The sequence below is a fragment of the Aulonocara stuartgranti genome, assembly GCF_965226115.1.
Source record: "Aulonocara stuartgranti genome assembly, chromosome: 7".
NCBI lineage: Eukaryota > Metazoa > Chordata > Actinopteri > Cichliformes > Cichlidae > Aulonocara > Aulonocara stuartgranti.
The window spans coordinates 62,875,680-62,893,051 of NC_138945.1; the positions used below are offsets into that span (position 1 = coordinate 62,875,680).

The following is a 17,372-nucleotide window of genomic DNA, read 5'->3' on the forward strand; positions in this document are numbered from 1 at the left end:
TAAATTAGTAACTTAGTTATGTGAGTGCGTGTGTAAAAGCAGCAGGATTTATATTTCAGTTCTGCTGAGCCAAATAAGACAGGTCAGGGTGAAGAAGTGACAGCCAAAGAAAAGCTTACCGCAAAACGGAAAAGTTATGACAAATCAGACTATAAGGCAAAAAGAAAGTGCAGCTTTATGGTTTCATGGACAAAATAATTTCTGTGGCTGCGATATGATGAGCTAAATAACCAGGGGTGCACATAAGTGGTCCGCAGGTGCGCATTCGCTGTCAAAATAAAAAACACGCACAAGGGTTAGGGTTAAATTTAAAAACTGTACTTTTGAGTTAAAATATATATTTATAATTTTAATAAATGACAAATTAAAAAGGCATGAACATTTTATTTTGTATCGAAAAAATATCAAACCGTGACACCAAAGTATCGAACCGAACCGAACCATGAATTTTGTGTATCGTTGCACCCCTAATATATACATATATGTTCGTGTGTGTGTGTGTGTGTGTGAGCTTGCTGGCCCCAAAAGATATCCGATGCAGAATGCAAAGTTAACAAGACAAGTTAACAGGACTTCTAAGTATTAATGTAGTGAAGTCAGAGGTTAAAAAAAACTGTGTGCTTAGACTGTGGGGAGCAGATTGCTGTGATTACCGATTACAATTTGAATCACCATTAGGAGACTGAACATGCAGGGAAATACAAGAACTTGACTGATGCAGAACAGGAATAGACATCTGAACCTTTGCTAGCAGAACTGCAAAAACAACAAAGGCACGCTTTACATATCCAGGAATGCACAAGAAGTTTTATGATTTCCCACAAAATCACTAAACACAGTAAGCCATTCTCTGATGCAGAATTCATCAAAGACTGTTTGGTGGTCTCTGCCAAAATAGGCATTAAAAAAGAAGTAGCAAATGAAAATGTGACCATTTCCAGGCAAAATTTTAAGAAGATGGATCGAGGACATTGCAGGAAATCTGAAGTCTACAGTTGGGGTACAGAGTCTTTTTGTCTGTAGCACTAAGTCTACGTGGAGTCTTTTAAAAAACAGTTAAAAACATTAATCATTGATCAGGATTTCTGTTGACATTTTATTGTTATTTATGTTTTATTTATTTATTTTTTTGTTTTAAAATGGTTCTCTATTAACATTGTGTTTTAATTGTTGTAACTGCTATGTAAATACATTTTACTCAGTTACTTTATTTAGTAAATGTGAAGCCTCACTTGAAAAACGTTTTAGACAACTTTAACTTTCTGTCCTTTGCTCTCTGCAATAGCTGTGATGTTTGTGACACAAGTAATTACATGCTTACATAGGTTGGGGTTTAAATGGGATAAATTGGCATGTATTATAACCAATGCCTGTCCAAATTGGTAGTTTTGCATTGTATCTATAGTTTCAGTCACTTGACTGACTTGCTACACTGCTGTTCAAAACATTATTCCATCATGACGGCCAACAGTGGACAGTTGGTAGTACTGCAGAACAAAAGGGGTGTTTTTTTTCTATGAGTGTGGCCCTAATACTGCTTCATAGTCTTGAGTCAAAACTACTTTGATCATCTGTCCATGGAGGAAAACTGAAGATATGAAGAGAAACTACAAATTTTGGGGACTTGTGATCCATATTCCACCCCAGCTGATTTATTTAAATCCCTTAAAGTGGTCACATCTGTCGAAAAGCTCCAGTTCAGTGACATTTCTGTATATCTTGTAGAGCTTATACTGCTTATGCTGACCTTCCACTGTTGCCAGGATAAAAGCTTTCAAAGCGAGTACATTTACAGTGTAGAGTATATGTAAAAATGTCTGACAGTGTTGATTTGTCACATTAATGTTGTATCATAAAAGTAAAGTTCACTGAGTATTTTTCCAGTGTCAGGTAAATCATTCCTAACTGAATGAGCTGCTACTGACAGCCTGGGTTGCTGTGGAGAAGCAGAGATTGGTGCGATCAGAGGCGTAATTTCCAGGGGGTTAGGGGGGTTATGACACCCCCCCCCCCCCCCCCCCCCCCCCCAATAATCAGACCCAACCAATATAACCACCCAATAAAATTATGAATTATTTTGCATAAATAGGCTATCGATTTTCTTTACTCATTTAAGGTATTACCAGCAAAATGGTTGCATGTTTAATCATCGGGGAATTTAGCCAGATTTATTTATTTATTTAGACAGAGATGTTGACCCCTCACATATTGGTGCCATACTCTACCCTCTTCTGGCACCTGTAAATAAATGTAGATTGGTGCATCCAATAGCACAGCAGCTATACAACATTCGCATAGTTGCTTTTAAACTCAAAGACGTTCAAAGGATGGCTGGAGGGCAAAGGACCGGAGTACTGTTTTCCTCTCCAGGTGGGCATGTCCCAGTAGCTATGGATTAAACACCAGGATGTGTAAGTCAACCCTGTGTTGTTGATGTTGTAACTAAAGTGATAAATTTCATTGGGCCAAGAGTAAAAAATGACAGTTGTTTGTTTTTTTTTGCACAGTTGATTTACTACTGGCAGAGGATTTTAAGTCAGTTTCACATCAGACAGTAAGCCTGGCTTTAATGCAATTGTTCAAGCCCAAAACAGAATGGATTTCTCTGACTGGACAAGAAAAACCCCAGAAACACTGTAGACAAAGTCATTAATCTACAAGCAAAAATGGCAATAGCACTTTGTATGAAGTTAAAAGTCTTTGAAATATTACAGTTATTTTCAGGAATTTCGATTAACTAGTGACAAAATGTTAGCATTTTTACTATATGTATTTCACATAGCCTAAGACTGACTTTTACCAGCGCAGTTGATGAAGAGGTCAAATTAATTCAGAGCAGAATTTAGTTCAGTTTATTGTCACAACCCTCTGCACAACAGTACGGATTTCTCATGTGAAGTGTAGAACTGCAGGCTTATGTAAAATAATTTCTATGATCAAGTGTTAAAATGTTTTTTATAGTCCCTGAAAGCTTATTCTGAAAATACTTCACTTTGCTTTAAAAACTGTTTGAATCATTTTTAGTATTTAATATTAAAATGGAAGGCAGAATGAAACGTAATTAAAAAAGAAAATGGGATGCTAATGGGATAATTTAATTAGATCGTAACACTGGTGCAATAGTACATTGTGGTCTTTATGTAAAATTTCACTATTTTTTAAGCTGACAGTTGACCAGAAACTGTACTGAGACACAATATAAAACACTCTCGAGCCTATAATTTGGCAACATAAAGGAAAACAAGAAAATAAAACAAAATATTGAGGCCAAGTTAAGCTATCTCCTTCTCACAACCTGTAGAAGACAGCTCTGAATGACTAATTCCCTAATTTGACATTTTTTAATGCATGTTTTTATTAAACTGTGTGTACAAGATAAGTGTATATACACTATTACAGACATATCTCTGTGTGTTGCAACTTAAACATTCAAACCATGTCTTTCCTCCTCACTGTGAAAAATGTGGGTCTGGAATATGAAAAATAGCTGATGTTCAGGCTGGAACTTGAATGAAGAAAATATGTTTTTGATCCATATTATGCTTTCCACATGGGTGGATGGGTAGGCGCATGGGACTTTTGGTCATCCTTTTATTTGGTTTTGTGATTTGTTTGGACAACATAGGTTTGCTCATGCCATGATGCATCGGTTATATGTATCTCTTTACGAGAGCAGGCCGTGTTAGAGTGCAGGCTGTAATGTGGCCCAGGCATTGTATAATTGTCTATTTATTTTTGATGCAGAATATTTCCAAGGATATCTCCCTCTCTGTATCACAGGAACCTTGAGCATAAAAAAATATTAAGTGTAAAAAAAAAAAACAGGTCAAAAGAAGCCAACACTGGACAGCAAAACATGTTAACAGAGAAATAAAGATGTTGCTTATTTACGGTATTTGCAGGACTTCTTTCCTGATACAATAAAAAAGCTGATTAAAAAAGCACTTCATTGTCAATAAGTTTATCATGTTTTGAAAGATACAAATGTCTTATTAGGAGGACAAAAGCTGCCTCTGGTTTTCCCCAACTTTGCTCTCTTGTTTATATATTATATACACAAATAGGTAATTTGTTCACATATTGGGTAAAATATTTTCTTCCATATTTGTCCAGTGTTATGTTCTGTAACATATTTCATATTAAAGTCAGCATCAACAAAAGCAGCTGTCTCACTGACTTCAATAATATAGATGATTTTTAATATGGGTTAAACTGTACCTGTATTATCCACTTTCTATTCTCTCTAAGTTTACCATGTGTTTGGTGAGATTCAAATTCAAACCTTATGATACAAAGCTTTTGTTCTTTTCTTCAACACATACATATAAAATACATATATAATACAGTATGGGTGAGCTAATCACACTTAAGCCATTATCACACATCCACTGCAGCAGTGAACTTTTCAAGGCATTACCCGCCAGAGAACACAAATGTCAAACACAGAAATATCTGACTTTACTCTGCCAAAAATAGTGCGAAGCCCTCGTGATGTTTGATTCTTCCTGTGTGAGAATAGCACAGGTAATTGTCTGGTCAATTCACAGTCCACAAGTGATTGTCCAGCATTCTGCCTCATAGCTTTACCTGGCCAGACCTCTCAGCTCAACAAAATGGAATATAAGAGAAATCTGAAGTAGGCTATATCCTCTAGTGTTCAATGGGAAAGAAAGAAACACTTTGGATTTTCACAACATTTTCTGAAATTCATGTGTGAAAATAGCCTTTGAATACAACCTTCCAGTTGTGATCTGTCTATAACCTGCACCATGGTGAGTGACTTATACTGAACACAAAGTTGTGGTTCTCAATTCATTCTGTGGATTATCCCTTCTTTCTAATGTCCATAGAATTACAGAGGTATTTCTGGATTTTAATCTCCATCCTCAGAGTTTTTCAGCCAAATGAATAGATTAAGTAATTAATAAATAAAACAGCATCAAACCTCTATTGATTGCTCAATGTTTTAAATTCTGATAAAGACACCAGCACATAAATCGCACAGGTAGTTATCTATTGCAGTTATCTATCTGTTCTTCTTCTTGTTTTATTTTTGTTTCCTCATTAAGCCACTGGCTAATTTGTGTTGTGGGTTAGCAACACTATAAACCCCAAAATAACTTGAAATCGAATGCTTTTCTTAGTTATATCACAGATTTATGAGTAATATATTTGACATATCTGCAGTCTAACTTTAAAACATACTGTAATTCAATCTGCTGAGGTTTGGTTTAGTCATCTAACATCTGAAAGTCACAGTATGACCATGCTTAGTCATAAGCATCTTTGAAAAAAAATGTTTAAAGCCATGCTTTTAATTACTGGTGTATTTTACTGTGTGGCCTGTCATTAAACAGTCAGCTCATAAGAATATAAATCAACTCTTTCTAGTGTATCAGCAAACAAATATAACCCACCTGTTATATAAAGACTGCTTTTGTGATGGAATACTGAATGAGAACTACGTCTCAGCTTGACTGCAGGGTCTCCTGACCAGATTTGCTGACTGGTAAGCCCTGGAGAGAAACACTGGTTAATTAGCCTTGTGGTTAGCTCTGAGGTCAATTGTAGGCCATTTCTTCAGGTCATCAGAGAAACCAGTGCTGAACACAGACCTGTGGTTATACTCCCCAGGGTGCAGTGGTTTCCATCACACTACTTCAGAGATTAGTGGACTTTAGCTAATGGTAGAAATTCACCCTTTATAAGGGAATCATAATCCACAAGTTAACTGGTACAAAAGAAAATCTACAGTAATTTCATTTGTCCCTATTTCCTTAAATTACCTTATGTTCTTTTCTTCTCTTTTTAAAAAACAAAAAAACAAACATAACATCCCACTGAAACTGGAATTATTAGTCCTACAACCATTGAGGCTTTCAATATATCAGCTTTAAAATGTAGTTCTTTGCTATTTCCCAGCAATTGAACCATTTTCATGCTATTTTCCCAGCTTCCACTATTCTGTAGTATTCCTTTATGAATGTCTGAAAGTCATTGTATGTAAATGTGTTCATACAGATAGAGAGCTATCTAATATCCCTTGTAGTGTGTATCTAAACAGTTAGACAGATACAGCATTTATTTGAGGACAACAATACCCTTAAACAGCAATGATAGAAGCCATCTACATCAAGTGGGAGCAACATTTAAACAGAGGAGGTGGTCTACAAAACCAATTGCCTCCCACTTGCAAACCAGTCCTGACATTCCCTCCAGACAAACACCCTACTGCACCTGTGACCCTAACGATTCACATCATGGGTGGGTGGGTCAATGACTCACATGTGACCTCAGCAATTCTTGGGAGCTAATGACCTTACAGACATGTATTATCTAGCTTTCCCCTTGCAGCAGGGCAAAACTAAAGATTTCTTCTTCATGTGAGCTGATGTCCACTAGTGTTCATTTTAATACAGAGATATACAGCGAAGTACAAGAACTGGAATCCATGCAGACATGTTTAGTGAAATAATCTTCATCTAAAGGAGGAATTATTGTAAAAGGTGAGATTTAAAAAAAACAAACATTTTTAAATGTTGTCATCCCATTAAAAACTTGGTATCATAAAAATATTATGAGACTATTCACATAGAAGTAATCTTTCTGGAGATGCCAAAATAAATTGATTGTGCAAATACCTGGTATGCAGAAGAAAACGAAAGATAAGCATATATGGTCATCCAGACTGTCTTTTCTCACGGAATATTAATATAATTCAGTAGTTTCAGAAAAGGTGATTTCTATTTCTTCATCTCCAACTTGTCTGATTGACCTTCAGGCATCTAACAGCATTAAACAATGCCAGAAAAGAAACTCCAGATCAGAGGTCTTAAGACTGTGATAACTGCCATTTAAAGGGTTTAAAATGACAAACAAGTTAAAATGTTGTACCTCAAGGCTGGTTTGACATTGGCTGAAAGCTTTAAATCACTGAAATTTGAATGACTGGTCAAAACTGTTTTCCCACATTTCTGTCCGTTTCCTTTTTTTGTGTTACCCGTTTTCTCTTTTCCTTGTTTGTTTGTGGTTGTATTTGTCTCTGGCATAGACATATCAAAGATGGATGTAACAACCATTTTACCCACTGGTTTGGTGACCTAGAGCTCAACCTTTTGACCTTCAAAGTATTATTTTTAAGAAACAACATGTGTTGAAAGAGAGGGGATCTGTTGAAGAAACCAAGGACACTACAAGGTAAGGCTGTGCGATATGACCAAAATCTCATATCCCGATATTAAGACATCTATCGTCTAAAGTCTCAATAGGATGTTGAGCTTTATTGTGAAAAGTTTATGTGGAACAAGCGGTTTTACCATCGTTGTTGCTAACGACAACGCATAAAAACAAACGCTTGTCTGTCTGTAGTGTGGTTATATTAAATGTAAGAGAAAGAGAGAACTTTAAGAAATTAATATAGCCACTACAGTGACCATCAAAATAATGAAAAAAATATTGCCGTAAGGAGTTTATTTTGCGACACCATGAAACAAACGATAGCGTAAAATGAAACGATAGACGTTTTTATATCGTCATCCGATATATATCGTTATATCGTTATATCGAACGGCCCTACTACAAGGCCATAAATTAGGTGAGTACCATCGTCATTTAGACTTCTACACAATCATTATTCTTCTTCAACCATAAGCGTTTCCCCCTGCTGGCTATTAAAATGAATGAAAAGTTTATACAATCACACACTGGCTCAAGTTTTCACGTCCAAAGGCTACATCCATCTACATACCACCCGTGTCCAACTTGTATAGAGAATTTATCATGACTCACTGCACAAATCCTCCAGATTGCATCAGCCTGGCTGTCATCATCACATCACCATGTAACCTTTAATCCCTCAAACCTTTAATCCATCAATCATTCTACCAGTTTGGTACTAGCCACATTGGTAGACTGGCCCTCCAGTGTTTAGTTCTCAGTTCTTGGTTTCCTCGGGCTTTTTTACTTTTTAGAAACAATCCCCTTTGCTGCTTTTTCAACTCAAATTTTACCTTTATACCTCTCTGCTATTCAGCTTCAGCAGCGATGTCAGACTCACTGCAGATTCTGAGTCACCTTTGCATGATGAGGATTTCTTATCGGATGTGTTTCCTCCATGGTCCATCTGCTAGGGCTCACAGAGTGCTTTAACAAGTATAATAATGATATACCTAGTCACAGAAGATTCATATCTGGTGAGAACTGCACAAAAAGTATAAGAACAAGGATTAGGAACCATGTACACTATTAACATTTGTTATAATCAGTAACATTATTTTTTGACAAAGCCTTTAAAAAGTTGAGGTTATGATATTAATAATGCAAATCTGGTGTTTTCATTATTTTCAGCTTAAACGACCACTGAATTCAGAAAAAAACCCACATTGTTTTCATGGTTTATATTATATTAACATTTTTGTTGAAGATGGAACAAATGTTTGATGAAAGAGAAAATGATAATTACAAGGATACGCTTAATATTACTGCAGATCCACAGATGACAAAATTATGCATTTTTCCTGCAGAAGTGAAACCAAAAATGTCAAAACAAAAACCTAAATTCACTTTCATTTTAGGCTGATATGTCATCAAGAGTTTATTGGTATTACTGATGTCAAATCCTGTAATTAAATGTCAAACTGACCTTTTTGGTTTGCCCCTTCATAGTTTTATCAAACATGTTTAGACATGCTCTAAAGCATAGCCTGCATATTACTCTGTAAATGGGAAAGTAATTAAAACTTAGCATCACCCTGTATTAAATAACATCTGAAGAAAACTAAGGATGTGAGAACACAAACTCATTAGAATAAAAGTAGTTGTTGAAGTGTTGGGGAGAATTTGTATCATGAAGTCATGTTTCCAACTAGACTGCTTTTTCCTGCTTAAAGACTTATAAAAATTATACAAAATTATACCAGTGTGAAGAAGAATTGGAACATTTAGAAAAAGTGTTTTCTGCAGCGTCACTGCTTGGATCCCCAAATGGATAAACCTTTAGTTAAATCTACTTTCAACTGACTTTTAACAGTCATAGAGAGAGATTAAACCAAAATACAATGTTTGCTCCTGAGAATTTAAAACTGAAAATTTTTTTTTCATTTCTCAGAGAAGCGCTGCTGTGGCAAGATATGTGCCTTATCATTCCAGAGTGAGGTATTGGTAATAAAATCTCCCTGTCATTGTCTTTGTTCTTCTTGTTTCGGCTTCATAATGTAGCCACTCAGTTCCACTATTTAATCGCTTCACTGCTGCAATTAAAATTCTCCTTTTTTAAAAAACTGGTGTGAACTACAAGTTTTTGACAAGACAAATAGAGCATTTTATACACTAAAATATTTAAAAAAATAAATGAATATTTTAAGGCTCCTAATATGATACAAAAGTATGCTGTGATTACTGATGCAATGTGATAGTTAACAGAGCCAAGGGAGGGAACACATACGAGCCTTTGGGAGCCTCGTTAATATTTGCAAGACAAAACAGTCTAATTCCATAAGCCAGTAAGAAACCATAATATTTTAATGGTGAAGGATGATTTTGGCATGCTTATAGACTATAACATTTAAATGAAAAACAAGAGATGAAGGAAAAAATGTAGGAAGAAAGCAGATATTGCAAAGAGCCCTTGCACTTCAAAATGGCGTGGGTTATCAGAAGTGCTACTTAAAACCAATTTAGCACAGTTTGGAACTTAAGTGGAGTTTTATTGAAAACTCCACTAAAGCCTTTAATTCCACTTGAAAACCAGGATGCGTGTTGTGAAGTGTCACTATCCTGTTGATTTGTGATACAATTAGTGCAGTAAGAGTTTAGGGTATAAGCTCTTCCACATACAGTTCAGTTTTCTATTTTATTTATACAGCGCCAAATTACAACAACAATAGCCTCAAGGAGACTTTATGTCAACATAATGACATAAGATATTGGGACACCTCTTACCTCCATTATATCATGTAATATATAGATATTATATTATCTATTCACACATTACCTGTATGTGTATAAAAAAAAGTAAGGATTTAAATTAAAGTAAAACAACTGGGAAATCAATAAATAGCATAAAATATGTTGTCCTTCCACTGCCTTATTAACCCCACTGTACAGTAAAAATGTGGAGTGATTACACATAGGCTTGTAATGAATTTGATTTAGCCCTTTTGACAAATAGCAATGAAAACCTTAAGAACACACACCCAAATTGACTCACTATTTGCACTATTGTAAATACCAGCTCCAGGTAAAGAGTATATGGAAGTTTCTTGCATTTAGATCCTGAACACAAAACATGAGTTGCTATTTGTCAGAAATTCAAAAGTGGTTAAATAATTTCAACTGGGATTAATAAAATATTCAGATTTTGATTCTAGTATTATGTTGTATCAACAGTGTTGAACATTTTTCAGCTTTCCAGAATCAAATATGAAATTTGAATTAAATCTACTCTGATCTACATGAAATCTGAGTTCTGCAGCTGAACTCTCACAGGATTTGCAACGTCACTGTTACAGAAGGAAAATGAATCTTGCCATGGTCTTCTGGGCCAAAACACAGTGGGTTTCAACCAATCAATGTCCTATGGGACACTATACTGGCCAGATCACAGCTACAGGCAGGTTTGCTTTGTGACAGGGAGAAGATGTTCATCCAATATAGTGCCAAACATCTTGTAAAAATAAGCAAATTTTCCTTACAATGATCAGAACTAGAATCACTGACTGCTTGCTATATTTAAAGTTCTTTAAACTATGGCTTGTTTCTCTTCTTTGGAGGTCTCTCTTTCCTATGCTTCACTGGTCTGACTGGTGAAAGGTGATGGACAGATGGTTCATCAAATCACCTTCCAAGTAGTTTTTGAAAGTGGAAGTCCTTTTCCAAATAGTTTACAAGGACGACTTCCCAGATGGTTCTGTGTAACAAACCATCTGGTGTGTCAGGTTCATTTAAACTGCATGTGAATAGTTTGCATCTTGGCCATAAAATTAATTTTAAGAGCTTAATTATATGTTGAATATATATCAAAACATTATATACTGAATCCCTTTAGCTTATAGATTTATTTATTCTTTCTTTTTCTATTGGACATTCACCAATGAATAAGTAAATGAAAACACACTATTTATGAGCTATCCTAATGTAAAGTACATACATATTGTTGTTCAGGACATTAAAAAATGCATCATTGACTGACATATAATAAAATAAGTCTGCTAAATGTAATTCTGGAGCTTTGTACAAGGTTGTTTTTACATTAAATTCTCAGTTAATTTGCACAAAAACCACTCTAGACAATGCATAGTAACACATATAGGGGTCCCTATTTCAGCTGCTCACTTCAGTATATTGTTGCAAAACAACACCACTAACACGTCCTCCTTCTTTTAAATCCTTTTGCTACTTTGCTGTAATGTACAGAAATGAGGTGTTAGGAAAAAGTATGCTTAAAGAGCCTGTGTGCTCTTCGTTTGAAGTTTTGCCAAGCACCCATTTCTCCCATAAAACATTTAGTCATCTTTTCAGGTTTAAAAGCAGAGGGTACTTTAATAGTTGGCAGTAAACCTGATAACCCACTGAGCTTTGTAGTCAAAAAGAATTCAATCTTTTAGCCACATGTTTGCAGTGGTACATGAATAAATGGTACGATTATATAAAAAAATAAATAAATAAGACATATTCCACGGTGAATTAAACTTCTATCAGAAGCCTCAGTCCGCAGCTTTTTATTGAAGCACACATTATGGTCATCATATCTCTGGGATTACAGCCATTATTTATTTATTTACGTTCATAAAAAGTAGTCATCAATCCTCTGTGGCAAACATACAGTGTAGTCAGCTCCCCTAAGGCTCCATGTCTAATGAAATATACCATATACCTGTACTCAGCTGCTTTTTCCATAGCTCTGACAGCCACTGGCCATTTGCAAATGCTTTGGGTATAGCAGAATCATTTAAAAATATACTTGAGCCATTTAGTAATGTTTTCATGGGCCAAGTTTTTTCTCTCCTCTGTGTGTATGACTCAAAACGCTAGCATATTTACTGTCAGGCTTGAGATTAATCAGCTTTAGTGGTTTATAAATGCCAACATCCTGTTATCACTGTGCAGCTGATGGAAAACCATAGAGTGACAGTTGCTGTGTGGGCAGTTCAAATGTTAACTTACCTTGTAATACAATACTCAGTCAGTGAATCAAGACTTACTGGTGATTCATATTTAGGTCAAAAGGAACAAATCCTCATGTTTAATGGAAACACTTAAAATCCTGCTGAGACAATATTGCTACCGTGGAGTGTGATGCAGACTGCTGAAGTGCCTCACTTCCTTACAGGATGCAGCTTCTGACTATTACATGCTCCTTTTCAGATCCCAAAGCCAGAAAGAGTCTGAGATCCAGATGGCCTGTTAGTACAGTGTCCTCTAACATTTTAAAATAAGCTATTTTCCAATATTATACAAGTAAAAATACATTTAAATATGACAATTTGGCTTGAAGACTTTCATAGATATTTATATTTTCAAGATTCAGGGAACTACTGAAACTATTAAAAGTTATAATCTGTAGGTGAATCTGCACTTTAGTCAGTTATAATATTATTACTATACAAGATTTTATATGGTCTGTGCATAATAACTAATTATTCTATAGACAGACTGTGCTTCAGGTTATTGGTATACCATTAATTGTTTCTTTATATGTTCCGGTAAAAGAAATGGGGGCAGAAAATGCTGCATATGGCATTACTGTAGAACAAAACAGTGCCAAAAATAACTAAAATTGTACAATGACACTCAAATAACTTTATGCAACCACCTTTTAAAAATATTTCTCAGAAGCACTTTACAGTGACAGACAATGCAATGCATGAATGGAACAGAGATTGGTGCATAGTTATAAGTAGTATATGACTAAATAGTACAAACTGAGATGCCTTTAGGAAAAGATTGACAGTTTGGACAGTGTAGGACTGCCTGCAGGTATTTTTGGGTTATGTGTCATGAATATGAGATGGTCTTCAAAGATCAGCCAAAACAATACCTGGGATTGCTTATGTTTTCTGATAGCAGACGTCTCTGGAGTCACTTCACTGTGAATTTTCCTTATTTTGCTCACTAATACTCTGCAGGCTCGCTGTTATTTTTAGCAATATAGTTCTGCAGCCTATCAAGAAAATATACAGGACATGATGTAAATCCTGTCAAAACATATTTCTCTTTGCAAAGCAGGCTTACTTTTAACTTAGATACTCTATAGTGCAAATGCAGGTTTTAATTGTTCGGCTGTTAGCCTGTCATAATTCTGCAGATATCAGTTCTTCATATAAAGTTAAATGCTGGGTAAATTAACCCTTCATGCAAAGAAAACACAGGCCTAACCTATATATAGGTTATCACACACATACACACAAAATCAGTTAATTTGCATTTGTTCAAAAACACAAGATATTATACATTTTGTTTCTTAACAAGGATTTACGTAATGCCAGTTAATCTTCTTAGGTATACCCACACACCAAACAATATTTTGTTCATTTTACTGTTTCAGTATTTAAGTCAGGCAAATCATGTTTAGAATGACTGATTAATTAAAGCAAGACTACAGTTAGAGTTTCATGTCTACAAAGTTATCACTACATAAAAAAATGTTTAAAAAATCAAGGTGATAAATAAATGTTTGTAATACAAGGCATTGTGCAAATTTTCACATTAGCAGGTCAAAAACGAGCAGACCTAATGAGGGTGTCTGGTATACTAACCAAAATAACACACTGTAAGTACTGGTGTTACAGAGTTTCTCTGTGGAAACAGCAAAGTGGTTCAGATCAATGAAAGCCAACTGAAAGAGACTCAATGCTTACTTCATGTAAAGGTAATTTCTTACACGAGTTAGAAATTACTAAGGCTTTGGATTTATCCAGAGAGGTGCTTAATGCAAGTATTCCACTGTCAACCTTAAATCTGTGTGTAACAGCTGACATGGACAATGTGTAGAAGAGCACAAGACACTGTTTACTGTCAGAGCCTGACCTACCTGTGTGTTAATGAAGTTACAGTTACTGGGCCATGTACACAAATCAGTGTATAGCTCTCTCTCATTCATATATATATATATATATATATATATATATATATATATATATATATATATATTAGTGCTGTCAATAGATTAAAAAAAATTAACTAACTAATCTCACAATTTTCTGTTATTAATTGCGATTAATCTCAATTACTTTATTAATAGCCTGGCTCCAATTACATTTTTTTATTCTTTATATTTTAAGTAATTATCGTTGTTCACCGAAGTCCAGTGGTCTCCGGTGAGAGCGACATTCCTTACTTGCACAAGCTTGCTGGACTGCTGAGCCCTCTGGTCCCCATACAAAGTGTGCAGTCTCGACACAATGGTTCCTCTCGAGGGCAGATTGTAACACTCATCTCCTGATGCAGCACGAATGACTTCTCTCAGTCCATCATCTTCTACTATGCTAACTGGTCGGCAGTTTTTAGCTATCCAAACAACCAAGGAATTGGTTACCTTTTCTCTCACATTTTTTGTTATTCGTCCACAAGCACCATACTCCTGAAGCGTAGACTGGCGAGGTCCCGTAGAGGTGGATTCAGTTGGGTGTTTTGCTCTCAGGTGATACGCCAGTGATGAACTGCTTCTGTGGTACTTGAATTCAGCGTTGCAAATTGTGCATCTTACTCTCGTTTTGTCCAACAAGCCATCAGGCAACTTCTTAAAGAGAAACTTTCCACCCAAAAGTCCGCCCTCGTCCATGCTTGCGTGTGTTAGCTAGTGTTAGCTAGATAGTAGCATGGTGTCACTTCTTCTTCTTCTTCTAATCATTTCTGTCAGGCCAAACGCCAGCATAGCACACTGTTGCCCCCCTCCTCCAGAGGTGCTCATGAATTTAAAGGTCTTAGATTACAGGAAATTAATAAAAAAACAAAATCAGCGTTAAATTTTTTTAATGCATTAAACATTTCGCGTTGATCTTAACAATTAACGCGATAATTTTGACAGCACTAATATATATATATATATATATATATATATATATATATACATATATAGGTCAGTGTACAGGAACATCTGTGCCGAGTATAACCTAGAAGTCCCGAGGTCAAAATGGGAGATGCCCCCAAGGGTGGTGGAGAATGACCGAGCTAAGATCCTGTGGGACTTCCAGATACAGACGGACAAAATGGTGGTGGCTAACCAACCGGACATAGTGGTGGTAGACAAACAGAAGAAGACGGCCGTAGTGATCGATGTAGCGGTTCCGAATGACAGCAATATCAGGAAGAAGGAACACGAGAAGCTGGAGAAATACCAAGGGCTCAGAGAAGAGCTCGAGAGGATGTGGAGGGTGAAGGTAACGGTGGTCCCCGTGGTAATCGGAGCACTAGGTGCGGTGACTCCCAAGCTAGGCGAGTGGCTCCAGCAGATCCCGGGAACAACATCGGAGATCTCTGTCCAGAAGAGCGCAGTCCTGGGAACAGCTAAGATACTGCGCAGGACCCTCAAGCTCCCAGGCCTCTGGTAGAGGACCCGAGCTTGAAGGATAAACCGCCCGCAGGGGCGTGCTGGGTGTTATATATATATAAGATGGCCCCAACTGACCGAGTGCTCAGTGAATACCTCAGGCAGCAGAAACCCAAGAAAGAGGAGGGAGACGAGGAACCATCATGGAAGGACAGGCCCCTGCACGGTATGTACCACCAGCAGATAGAGGAGGTGGCTGGACAAAGCTGGACTGAAAGACAGCACAGAGGCACTAATCATGGCAGCACAAGAACAAGCTCTGAGTACAAGATCCATAGAGGCTGGGGTCTATCACACCAGGCAAGACCCCAGGTGCAATCCAGCACATAACAGCAGGGTGCAAGATGCTAGCAGGCAAGGCATACATGGAACGCCATAACCAAGTGGCTGGCATAGTGTACAGGAACATCTGTGCCGAGTATAACCTGGAAGTCCCGAGGTCAAAATGGGAAATGCCCCCAAGGGTGGTGGAGAATGACCGAGCTAAGATCCTGTGGGACTTCCAGATACAGACGGACAAAATGGTGGTGGCTAACCAACCGGACATAGTGGTGGTAGACAAACAGAAGAAGACGATTCCGAATGACAGCAATATCAGGAAGAAGGAACACGAGAAGCTGGAGAAATACCAAGGGCTCAGAGAAGAGCTCGAGAGGATGTGGAGGGTGAAGGTAACGGTGGTCCCCATGGTAATCAGAGCACTAGGTGCGGTGACTTCCAAGCTAGGCGAGTGGCTCCAGCAGATCCCGGGAACAACATCGGAGATCTCTGTCCAGAAGAGCGCAGTCCTGGGAACAGCTAAGATATTGCGCAGTACCCTCAAGCTCCCAGGCCTCTGGTAGAGGACCCGAGCTTGAAGGATAAACCGCCTGCAGCGGCGTGCTGGGTATTTTATATATATATACAGGGAGTGCAGAATTATTAGGCAAGTTGTATTTTTGAGGAATAATTTTATTATTGAACAACAGTGTTGGGACTAACGCATTATTAAGTAACGCGTTACAGTAACTACGTTATTATTGTGGTAACGAGCACGGTAACTAGTTATTATGCCAAAACCGGGAACGCGTTACTCGTTACTGGGATTTAAATAGGCTCGTTATTCGTTACTTCATGTGGTGGCTATTGCGGAGCTTCCACAGATTCAGTAACATTAGCAAGTGGTGGATGCCAGCAGGTGGATGAAGGAAAAGGGGGGCAAGAGGAGAGACCCGAAGCGGCCGCTGGTCCGAGTGTCAGGTGAACTGAACTTCAGGTAAGAAGTTATGACCTGCAGTCCATCTGGGTCAGATATGAACCAAGTTTAGGTGCAGTTTATTTTCGTTATGCTGACTTTTTTGTACTGCGTGCTAGCTAGCATGACGGAGTTTCTATACAGCTGGGTGGGTGCTATGTTACTGATGTTGAACTTTATTTTGTTCATAAGGTTAATTATTTGAGTTGCCAACCGTCCCGTAAAAAACGGAATCGTCTCGTATTCAGAGAAAATATTACGCGTTTCGTATTGAGGTGAAAAGGAACACAGTTTGTCCCAGATTTCAGGTAGAATGGAAAAAGACACAAAGCTGGAGTTTTTCTGCATCTTTACGCTGTCAGCTGCCTCTTCTCCTCTCATTCTCTCACCCTCCCTCTCCTGTTTCTACTTCAATCATGAAACTGATCAGTGATCAGCTGATTGGCTTTTCTCTCTCGTTTATTTATCGCCCACTTTGTGCCAGAAAGAGGAAACCAGCGGATGTCGCGCTAAACAACAGCAGCACTTTTAAGCTTGATCAGCTGTTGTTAGAATTTATTTAATATTACTTTCTACTATCAGCTGATGTTG

The 17,372-nt window shown here is 37.3% G+C and overlaps 1 protein-coding gene across 1 annotated transcript in view; it reads right to left on the reverse strand.

The window, feature by feature from the left end:
* Window positions 1-14,882, reverse strand: part of LOC309711600 (uncharacterized protein) — a gene marked incomplete at its 3' end in the record, with an annotated part of 31,251 nt that extends 16,369 nt beyond the window's left edge. Inside the window, exon 1 of the mRNA XM_082542006.1 lies at window positions 14,336-14,882. The remainder of the gene's footprint in view (window positions 1-14,335) is intronic.
* Between the last annotated feature and the right edge of the window lie 2,490 nt (window positions 14,883-17,372).